General features: G+C 56.1%; 1 protein-coding gene across 1 annotated transcript in view; it reads right to left on the reverse strand.

Annotated features, from left to right (window-relative positions):
* DDC (dopa decarboxylase) overlaps positions 1–815 on the reverse strand; it is a 31,393-nt gene extending 30,578 nt beyond the window's left edge. Inside the window, exon 1 of the mRNA XM_078603216.1 lies at positions 700–815. The gene's annotated coding sequence lies outside the window, so the exon portion shown is untranslated. The remainder of the gene's footprint in view (positions 1–699) is intronic.
* Between the last annotated feature and the right edge of the window lie 9,473 nt (positions 816–10,288).

The following is a 10,288-nucleotide window of genomic DNA, read 5'->3' on the forward strand; positions in this document are numbered from 1 at the left end:
TCCCAGAGACCAGCATACTCACACAGAGACCCATAGACTCATACACACTCCCAAAGAGACCAGCACTCACATAGAGACCCATAGACCCACACACTCCCAAAGAGACCCATAGACTCACATAGAGGTCCATCGTCTCACATGAACACCCATTGGGTCACGGCGAGCACCACAGACTCACATAGACTCGCATCATGAACGAACACAGACTCGCATGGGGACCCACAGTTTTGCATGCAGCGACAATGCAACACGAGCTGTATGTGCACGGGACGCTGCCCCGGTGTGATGGATATCAGGATGCCTTTGCAATCCACAAGTTGCCCATTCGACCTCCCTGCGCGACGGTGGATTAATTCGGGACAGCCGCTTAATCCTTCTCCGCCGCCGCCTCTGTCCAGCCCACAGCTGACGGTACAAATGGGTAGACCGCGGTGAGCGGATCAGCAGGTCGTGTTGCGGTGGAGGTAAAGTGCCGCTGCTGCCGCCGCCGATTATCCAAGACGTCTGTGCCAGCGTGGACGAGCAAATCGCTGACCCGCCCCTACGGAACATCTTGCGAAAGAAAGAGCTTCACAGCTCATCGGATTCATCCGGTCTCAGTGCGGATTCAAATTCTGACAACGAGACAATAGACCGTTGCGTAATGAGCCCTCGCTCTCTGTGTGTGGTCGGAGGCTTGATCCGATTCCTCGGACTCACCTGAGTGGCGGCGCTCGCAGGAAGCCCCGAGTCTCGCTCGCGCCTCGTGCAACGCGACTGAGTGCTCGCGCGCCGCCCCCAGATGTTGATAGCCCAGGGGGGGGGGGGGGGTGAGAGAGCAGTGCGCGTGTGCGGAACGGAGCCAAGGGTCGGTCGAGGGAGGGGTGGGTGGGGTGGGGTTTGGGGTGCGTGGGTAAATGACAGGGTAGGTGGGTGGGTGGGTTTATGGAAAGTATGGCAGGACGAGTGGACGGGCGGGCGAGTGGATGGCTGGATGGATGCATAGATCGGTGAGAGTGTGGTTGGATGGGTGAATGGATGAATTAGTGGATTAATTGGTAGATGGATCCTTGATGGAATGATGAGTAGACTATAAGAGGGTGAGTGGATGGGTGGATGGATGGATGCATAGATTTGTGAGTGGGTGTGTAGGTGGATGAGTGGACGGATACGTTGATTATGAGCGTATGGGTGGACGAGATTGGTGGGTGGATGCATATGTGGTTGATTTGGTGGGATGATGGATGGGTGGATGTGTGTATAGATGGGTGAGTGAAATTGTGTTAGAATGTGTGGATAGGTGGATGGATGGGTGAGTCGATATGTCGATCCTCTATCCACGGTGCAATGGTACTGTGCAGGACCAATGTAGGGAGGAAGTGAAGAATGGGTAGACAGCATGTCAGGGTTGCTGGGTGGGTTCGTGGATGAGTGGATGCGTACATGGGTGAGTGAGTGGATTGTCACAGTGGGTGGATGGGTGAGTGAATAAGTGGATGGGTAGTTAATTGGGTGGGCCGCTAAAATTAATGTATTTGCAGTGACATTGAATGAGTCACTGGAGCGCGTGGCGCTGGAGATTGGTAGACAATGGAATTGGGGGTAGCAGCCCGTACTACCAGTTGGACCCGTGGGCCAAGCCCGGAGCCTTCTGGGGGATCCAGAAGGGGGCGTGGCCGAGGGCGGAGCCTGGCCACGCTGGGGAGGATAAAAGGGGAGCTCTGAGTTCTAGTCGGGGTTGCTGCCATCGGGAATGGAACTTGTCATGCTTCTGGCGTCGTGGTCGGCGCCTCTTCAAGCTGTGGGTCTGGAAGCATGTTGGCTGTCCCGACCCGGTATGGAGTTATCCCCTAAGGCTGTGAGATCCGGAAAAAACAAGAGGGGTAATGCCTTCTATGAGTGTCTCTGAATTAGTACACTACATTTGTGCAAATGGATGGGTGGGTGGATGGCTGGATGTGTGGAGGGCTTGATGGGTGGGTGGCTGGATGTGTCTATAAATCACGAGACAGACGGATGGATAGGTGTATGAACGAACAGACGGATTCATAAATGAAGTGGGAAATGGATAGATGGATGGATGGTCGGACTGGCGGCTGTGTGGAGAGATGAAGGGCACGTGGAGCTGCTGACAATAGGTGGCATCTACACCTCTCTGCCTGCCTGTTGCTTTGCATGTCCGTCTGTCTGTCTCTCTGCTGTACCTCTGTCTGTTTCTCTGCATGTCCCGTCTCGCTCTTCACCTTGTCTGTGCCCTGTTGCTGTAAAGAAGGGCCATCGCCTGACACTGTGGAGGGAGTACGTGTTTGTTTTGAGCTATAGTGTAGCGGCTGGCTTGCTGCGCTACGAACCCGGCGTCCCGAGTTCAATTCCCGCTCACGGCCAACACCAGTGACGAGTTATCTGAACCGGTCAGGGCTTCCCCGAGGTCGACTCGGCCTCAAATGAGTACCTGGTTCGGTGTGGAAACCTCGCCACTGGGGAGACAAATGCAGCCGGGCGTGGTTCTGGCCACCCATCCCTTCGTTTGCCCTGCCGGCCTTCATAGGCGCTCGCTAACAGCACCTGCCTCAACAATCTGTTACAGGCTATACGGGGGACCTTTGTCTTTTGTGTTTCTGCGATCGTCTGGGGGCGCGGTGGCGCAGTGGTTTTGTGCACTGCGCAGTTCCATTGACTTGGGCTCACGGCAGAGGTCGGAAACGGGTTTTGATTCCTTACCCGTACCCGTACGGGGCCGCACCAGGGTCGCAAATGGGTACCCGTACCCGGCCAGGTACGGGTTCCCGTTCCCTACCCGTACTCTACCCGAAATGAGTGACAAACGGTTATTCACCAGTGACTCACGGCCTACCCGTACCCAGCCGCACCAGGGTCGCAAACGGCTACCCATCGGGTAGCCGGGTACGGGTAGCCGGGTATCGGGTAGGGTACGGGTATCGGGTACCCGGTTGCGACCTCTGGCTCACGGCCGGACATGGCGGCTGACGAGTGATCTCTGAACCGGTGCCACGACTCCCGTGCCCTGGGCGCCGCCTATCGGCCGCCGGTCGCACTGCGCCACCGACGGTCGGTGATGACTCCTGCCACTGCGGCAACGTGATGTCGTGTCGCACATCACGGGGGGGACCTTGGTTGTTGTTGCCAGTATCAAAGAATGAAAGAACCGAATGTTTACCCTTGCTGGGAATAACACGGGAGGTGTTAAGATGTTCGACAAATTACGTTCGAAAAAAGGTATCCCATGATAGAGCTGCTCACCACGACCTATAGATGTTCTCATGCACGTGGCATTGCCCTTTTACTCTTCGCCGTTTGGTGTTGTTCTCTGGGCTGACACTGCTAGTGAGACGAGGCCATCAATACATTTCTGGTGTAGGCCAATCGGTTTCAAAGGCAATTCATACATTATCAGAGCATGCGAATTTAACATTTTCATCACAAAAATCATGCGTGGTGAATGCAGGCTTGGTTCCTTGCTAAAGTATCGATTTGATGTTGGAGCACCTGAACATCTCCTGTTAAAATGCCAGAAAGGGTGAAACGCCTACTATTATTATTTTACACACCTGATGTATGTTGAACCTTTTTTCGCACCGTACGCATTCAACCTTGCTTATGGGAGGTGCGGGGAAGGACAAGAACTAAACGCACACAAAATCAGTTCTATCAAAAAATGAAGGTGGCCGGGGATAGCCGAATTCCGGTTGATAATGTCCAGGGAGACACGGAGCCGGCAAAGGTGAGATACCCGAGTTCGAGTCCCGTCCACGGCCAACACCCGTGCAAATTTTTATTGGAACCTGTCCTGGGCGTCCCCTAGGTCGACTCGGCCTCAAATGAGTACCTGGTTCGGTGCGTAAACATCGCCACTGGGGAGACAAAGGCGGCCGTGCGTGGTGCTGACCACCCACCCTCGTGTGCCGTGTCCGCGAACAGCACTTGCCCAAATCTTCTGGTAGAGGCTATACGGGGGACCTTCGTCTCTACGCACTCGCACGTGTTTGTCTGTGCGTGAGAGATCAACATCGACGTGAAAGCCACGATTTGAATGGGGCTTCATTTCCACCACGAGACGGATTAAGCGAGCCTCGGGTGATTTTTTTTTTAAAGCGCTCACACAAACCGCGGCATTAGGTTTGTGTGTTTTATTAAAACAAACATTTGCTTGCCAACCTGGCCAGATTTTATTTTTTTTCTACAGACCTTGCCATCGGTCGTGCTGCGTGCTGCTCGGCACGATTTCTGACGTTTCGCTGCACGAATTTTAATTTTTTTACAATAATTATTATTATTACTGTTGATTTCGCCAAGGAACGCTTCGCTGAGTGTCACCTTTCGTCGGGAGGGCCCTGCAACGTTCTCGCTGTAGGGGGGGGCGATCTTCCGCCACTGCTACTGCGGCTGTTGGTGTGAGCCCGAGTGAATGATTTGAGGTCGATCTTTCAGCATAGCGATGGCTTGCCCAACGTCAGAGACCGTGTGCGCATTTTGTTCAGTTCATAATCGCGTCTTGGACGAGATCGCTGCCCAAGTCAAATGTTGTGTCGTAAGCCCTCCTCCATCCGACAGACAATTGATGACGTCACGTGATGAACAGTGCATTTCATCATAGTGGCTGTAATATAGTTAAGACTTGCCCCGCCATATAAATGTGGAATTTCTACCATTAGATCAAGGGCTGTATACAGGTATAGAGGCGATGAGCACCAAATGCCTTAATAATCATTTGAGCAGGAGGACATCGCTGTCAATGCAGGTATGGCGAACTTCTGTCGCATTTTCACTCCACCTGATCGTGCGTTTTTAGGCTCTCTGTGGGAGGGCGGTGGCACTGGGTACCCAGAGGTCTCGATGGCCACAATCTGTGGAGGACCACCTGGGGATGGATGGATGCGTGGCAGCAGTGGACCACAGCGGACGAGGGGAGAGCGAGAGGGGCCCCTAGCCCTGTCCAGCTCGCAGACCGTGCACGCTGGCCTGGGAGAGGCGGCCAAGCTGGGAGATCGTCTCGGTGAAGGTCTCGATGGCCGGCTCGCCACCGTGGGGGTCGGCGTGCTTGAGGGCCGCGAAGGGGGTGTTGTAGGGGGGGGTGTTTGTTGTAGAGGAGGGGGGTGTTGGTGGAGGGGGGGGGGGCTTTGTAGAGGAGGGGGGGGGGCTTTGTAGAGGAGGGGGGGGGGCTTTGTAGAGGAGGGGGGGGGCTTTGTAGAGGAGGGGGGGGGGCTTTGTAGAGGAGGGGGGGGCTTTGTAGAGGAGGGGGGGGGCTTTGTAGAGGAGGGGGGGGGCTTTGTAGAGGAGGGGGGGGGCTTTGTAGAGGAGGGGGGGGGCTTTGTAGAGGAGGGGGGGGGGCTTTGTAGAGGAGGGGGGGGGCTTTGTAGAGGAGGGGGGGGGCTTTGTAGAGGAGGGGGGGGCTTTGTAGAGGAGGGGGGGGGGCTTTGTAGAGGGAGGGGGGGGCTTTGTAGAGGAGGGGGGGGCTTTGTAGAGGAGGGGGGGGCTTTGTAGAGGAGGGGGGGGGCTTTGTAGAGGAGGGGGGGGCTTTGTAGAGGAGGGGGGGGCTTTGTAGAGGAGGGGGGGGCTTTGTAGAGGAGGGGGGGGCTTTGTAGAGGAGGGGGGGGCTTTGTAGAGGAGGGGGGGGCTTTGTAGAGGAGGGGGGGGCTTTGTAGAGGAGGGGGGGGGCTTTGTAGAGGAGGGGGGGGCTTTGTAGAGGAGGGGGGGGCTTTGTAGAGGAGGGGGGGGCTTTGTAGAGGAGGGGGGGGCTTTGTAGAGGAGGGGGGGGCTTTGTAGAGGAGGGGGGGGCTTTGTAGAGGAGGGGGGGGCTTTGTAGAGGAGGGGGGGGCTTTGTAGAGGAGGGGGGGGCTTTGTAGAGGAGGGGGGGGGCTTTGTAGAGGAGGGGGGGGCTTTGTAGAGGAGGGGGGGGCTTTGTAGAGGAGGGGGGGGCTTTGTAGAGGAGGGGGGGGCTTTGTAGAGGAGGGGGGGGCTTTGTAGAGGAGGGGGGGGGGCTTTGTAGAGGAGGGGGGGGGGCTTTGTAGAGGAGGGGGGGGCTTTGTAGAGGAGGGGGGGGCTTTGTAGAGGAGGGGGGGCTTTGTAGAGGAGGGGGGGCTTTGTAGAGGGGGGGGGGCTTTGTAGAGGGGGGGGGGCTTTGTAGAGGGGGGGGGGCTTTGTAGAGGGGGGGGGGGCTTTGTAGAGGGGGGGGGGCTTTGTAGAGGGGGGGGGGCTTTGTAGAGGGGGGGGGGCTTTGTAGAGGGGGGGGGGCTTTGTAGAGGGGGGGGGGCTTTGTAGAGGGGGGGGGGCTTTGTAGAGGGGGGGGGGCTTTGTAGAGGGGGGGGGGCTTTGTAGAGGGGGGGGGGGCTTTGTAGAGGGGGGGGGGCGCTTTGTAGAGGGGGGGGGGCTTTGTAGAGGAGGGGGGGGGGGCTTTGTAGAGGAGGGGGGGGGGCTTTGTAGAGGAGGGGGGGGGGCTTTGTAGAGGAGGGGGGGGGCTTTGTAGAGGAGGGGGGGGGGCTTTGTAGAGGAGGGGGGGGGGCTTTGTAGAGGAGGGGGGGGCTTTGTAGAGGAGGGGGGGGCTTTGTAGAGGAGGGGGGGGGCTTTGTAGAGGAGGGGGGGGGCTTTGTAGAGGAGGGGGGGGCTTTGTAGAGGGGGGGGCTTTGTAGAGGAGGGGGGGGCTTTGTAGAGGAGGGGGGGGGCTTTGTAGAGGGGGGGCTTTGTAGAGGGGGGGGCTTTGTAGAGGAGGGGGGGGCTTTGTAGAGGGGGGGGCTTTGTAGAGGAGGGGGGGGCTTTGTAGAGGAGGGGGGGGCTTTGTAGAGGAGGGGGGGGCTTTGTAGAGGAGGGGGGGGCTTTGTAGAGGAGGGGGGGGCTTTGTAGAGGAGGGGGGGGCTTTGTAGAGGAGGGGGGGGCTTTGTAGAGGAGGGGGGGGCTTTGTAGAGGAGGGGGGGGCTTTGTAGAGGAGGGGGGGGGCTTTGTAGAGGAGGGGGGGGGCTTTGTAGAGGAGGGGGGGGGCTTTGTAGAGGAGGGGGGGGGCTTTGTAGAGGAGGGGGGGGGCTTTGTAGAGGAGGGGGGGGCTTTGTAGAGGGGGGGGGGCTTTGCAGAGGAGGGGGGGGCTTTGCAGAGGAGGGGGGTGCTTCTGGCTTCTCGGCACTCGCCACCCTCGCGGTCAGCGCTCTCCCACGCGCGCAGGCGAAGGAGGCATCGTCGTGTGCCAGGTTCTAGCCACTGCTGGATGACGTCTCCACATTATTACTATTGTCGTCGTCGATCATGATCATTACCCAACGTCGTCGCTTCGCAAAGTGGTTCTTAACCTTGACGGCAGCCTTGCGCCCCTTTGGGTCTCCATCGTTAAGAACCAATGTACAATGTGAGTATACACAGGGCTTGGTGAAACAAGGCAAGTTGTACTCACGTATAGCCCGTGCTTAATTTGTGTTTCGATGATTTGCCGTCCAAAAAAAAGTATATGCCCACGTCTCGCACCCCCAGGCAGTGCCGGATTGTCCTTGTAGCACAAGTAGCTACTACATATGTAGTAGCTACGGGCCCCGCACTTTCACGGGCTCCGCGCTAAATGCTTTCAAGCTATCAATTCCGTTTCAGTGATTCTGCACTTGCTCTATTACTATAGTGCTATACTGCCTTAAACTTTTATGAACGACTGGGTGTTTAAGGTTAGCGATTTGTCGTATTATCTGGCTGTATAGGAAATGAAAAAATACAATTACATTACTATGCAAGTAAAAAAATGTGTGTTTTTATATTTACGTGTTTTTTTAATTTACCCTGGGGTGCGTGATGAAAGGGCATCACGCACCCCAGGTTGCCCCACCATCTCACCATCTCACCATCTCCATCCAGCAGTGCCCCCCAGAGGGTGCGTGCACGCCAGCTTGAGAGCCAATGACTTAATATTGATATGCCGCGTCTCCCACGCTGTACGTCTCGAGGCCCCCTGCGGTAGCGGCGGGGGGGTGGGGACCCCACGACCCCCTAGCGGCAGCTCTCCCTGTGCGGGCGCCGCGTGGCGCCGGCCAGCGAATGGGGCGCGAAGTCTGCCGGCAGGGGGCGATGTTGCCCGCGTGGCTTCACGCGATTGGGTAATTTGTGAGTGAATGTCGGAACATCTTGGAATTTGATGCGCGGACACACGCGCACCGTACGTACCCTGGGGTGCGTGATGAGGGGTGCGTCACTCACCCCAGGTTGCCCCACCATCTCACCTTTCGCATGACATCTACACACGGCCTGCCGTTTACTCTGGCCTGGCTCGTGCGGTAAGATTATCGCGTCTCTTCAAGAGCGTAATCCGTTTAACTTTTCAAACAAATTCTACGTTGTCATGTGCCGCGCCGGCACCGCCCACACACACACACACAAGTGTAAGCCCATCAGCTGGCACTGCTTGCGTGCAGGCTACACCGCCTGCATCACCGATGCCATTAATAGATTATTTTAAAAACAAGTTTTGCTGGCTGGCGCAATGGTCGGATTGACGGTCGGACCGATGGTTTGACGGTCACGTCCAAAGGACGCGAGGTTTGCTGGTAACATACAATTTCGACGACTGTCGCACCTCCGATTAGCACGGTTGCCTACGTACGGTGCGAAAGAAGTTCCCACGTGTACGTACATACGTACCTCGGCAGCAGTAGCTGCTGTGACTGCAGTGCTCACAGCAGCAGTAGCAACAGCTGCTGCAGTGCTCACAGCAGTAGCAGCAGTGATGTAAATGGAGACACGTGCCGGTGATATTTCAGCATTGAGATGTTTTGGTCTCACCATGACCAGTTGCATTGACATTGTACGGCTTTTGTTTAACTTACGGGAGGAAGCCGGAGAGCCTGGAGGAAACCCCATGGAGGTCAGTGGGAAATATACAAACTGCACACTCCGCAGAGCTGCGGTAGAACATACAAATTCCACGCACTCTCACATACAAACATCTCCGTACAGCCTTAACGGTCTGTTGGGACAGGTGATGTTAACGAGTAGCACCTATGGAGGCCGGAGGGCGTGGGTGGCCAGCACCTCGCCCGGCCGCCTTTGTCTCCCCAGTGGTGATGTTAAAACACCACGTACTCGATTGAGGCCGAGTCGACCTAGGGGACGCCTCAGGACCGGTTCAGATAATCGTCACTGGTGTTAGCCGTGAGCGGGAATCGAACCCGGGTCGCCAGGTTCGCAGCGCACTAACAACAACACACGCCCTGCTGGACAGTAGGGAGAACAAACAAACGCAACACAGAAAAGCCGCCGGATACGGGGATCGAACCCAGGCGGCCTCTGGCTGCGGGGCGCGAGCCTCACCGCTGCGCCACTGCCAGGCGGGGTTCTCTGCCCCACACCCTCTCTCTCTCACACCTGTGGACCTCTTCCATTCGTGGTTGGCCAACTTCACGGCCAGAGCGAGTCCAGTCGCCGACGAACAGCCAGCCCATCGCGCCCATCAACCTTACTCTTTGGTTCTTTCGGTAAAGTCACGTATAAAGAGAAAATAATAAATTAAATAATCAACCTTCTCACTCACCCACCCAGCGACTTTCTCACCAACGCAGCCTCTCACTCGCCAACGATCTCACCAACTCACCCTTTCACTGTTTGTCTCACAACTCACTCACCCACCCTCTTATCAGTTGACCTCACGAGAACCATTCAATCATTCTCCCACCCCTCACCTATTCCTCACCCGCCCCTCACCTATTCCTCACCCGCTCATTCCGTCACCCATCCACTGCCCCACGCACACTCACCAACTCACCCACTCATCCATTGCCCTACACGCTCACCCACTCGCTCACCTATTCACCTGCTCGCTCGCTCGTTCCTGTTATCTGCAAGTGACGAATTAACGACAGAAGGCAATCCCTTTAAGCCCTCGTCTCTCCACTCCTCTGTCTCAGAGGTTCCTAGTCAACACGCTGTCAGGATTAGGGTTCCTTATCTTGGCTATAATCGAGATGAAATTAATTATGCGCGGCGTGGCCTTAATTCCTCGCGATGAGCGGCTGTGTCCGCTTGTGTTGGAAACCTTCATCATCACCGTAGACTTCAGTCGCCATTATTATCATCATCATCGTGTATGACTTTCAATAATTATCCTCAATGTTGACTTCCGTCATCGTTATCGCCATCATCCATAGTTAAAACTTAGCATTTTAGTTCATCATATTGCTAATTTCTGTTTTCATGATTCTCATTGATTAGGACCACCACCATCACTGAGAAATTCCATCATCAACATCATGATCATGAAATATAAACCACAATTGTAAAGTACGTACGTGATTGACTGTCGTCATCATCATCATCCTCACCGGCAATA

The sequence above is a fragment of the Lampetra planeri genome, chromosome 20 (assembly GCF_965212315.1).
Source record: "Lampetra planeri chromosome 20, kcLamPlan1.2.h2, whole genome shotgun sequence".
Taxonomy (NCBI): domain Eukaryota; kingdom Metazoa; phylum Chordata; class Hyperoartia; order Petromyzontiformes; family Petromyzontidae; genus Lampetra; species Lampetra planeri.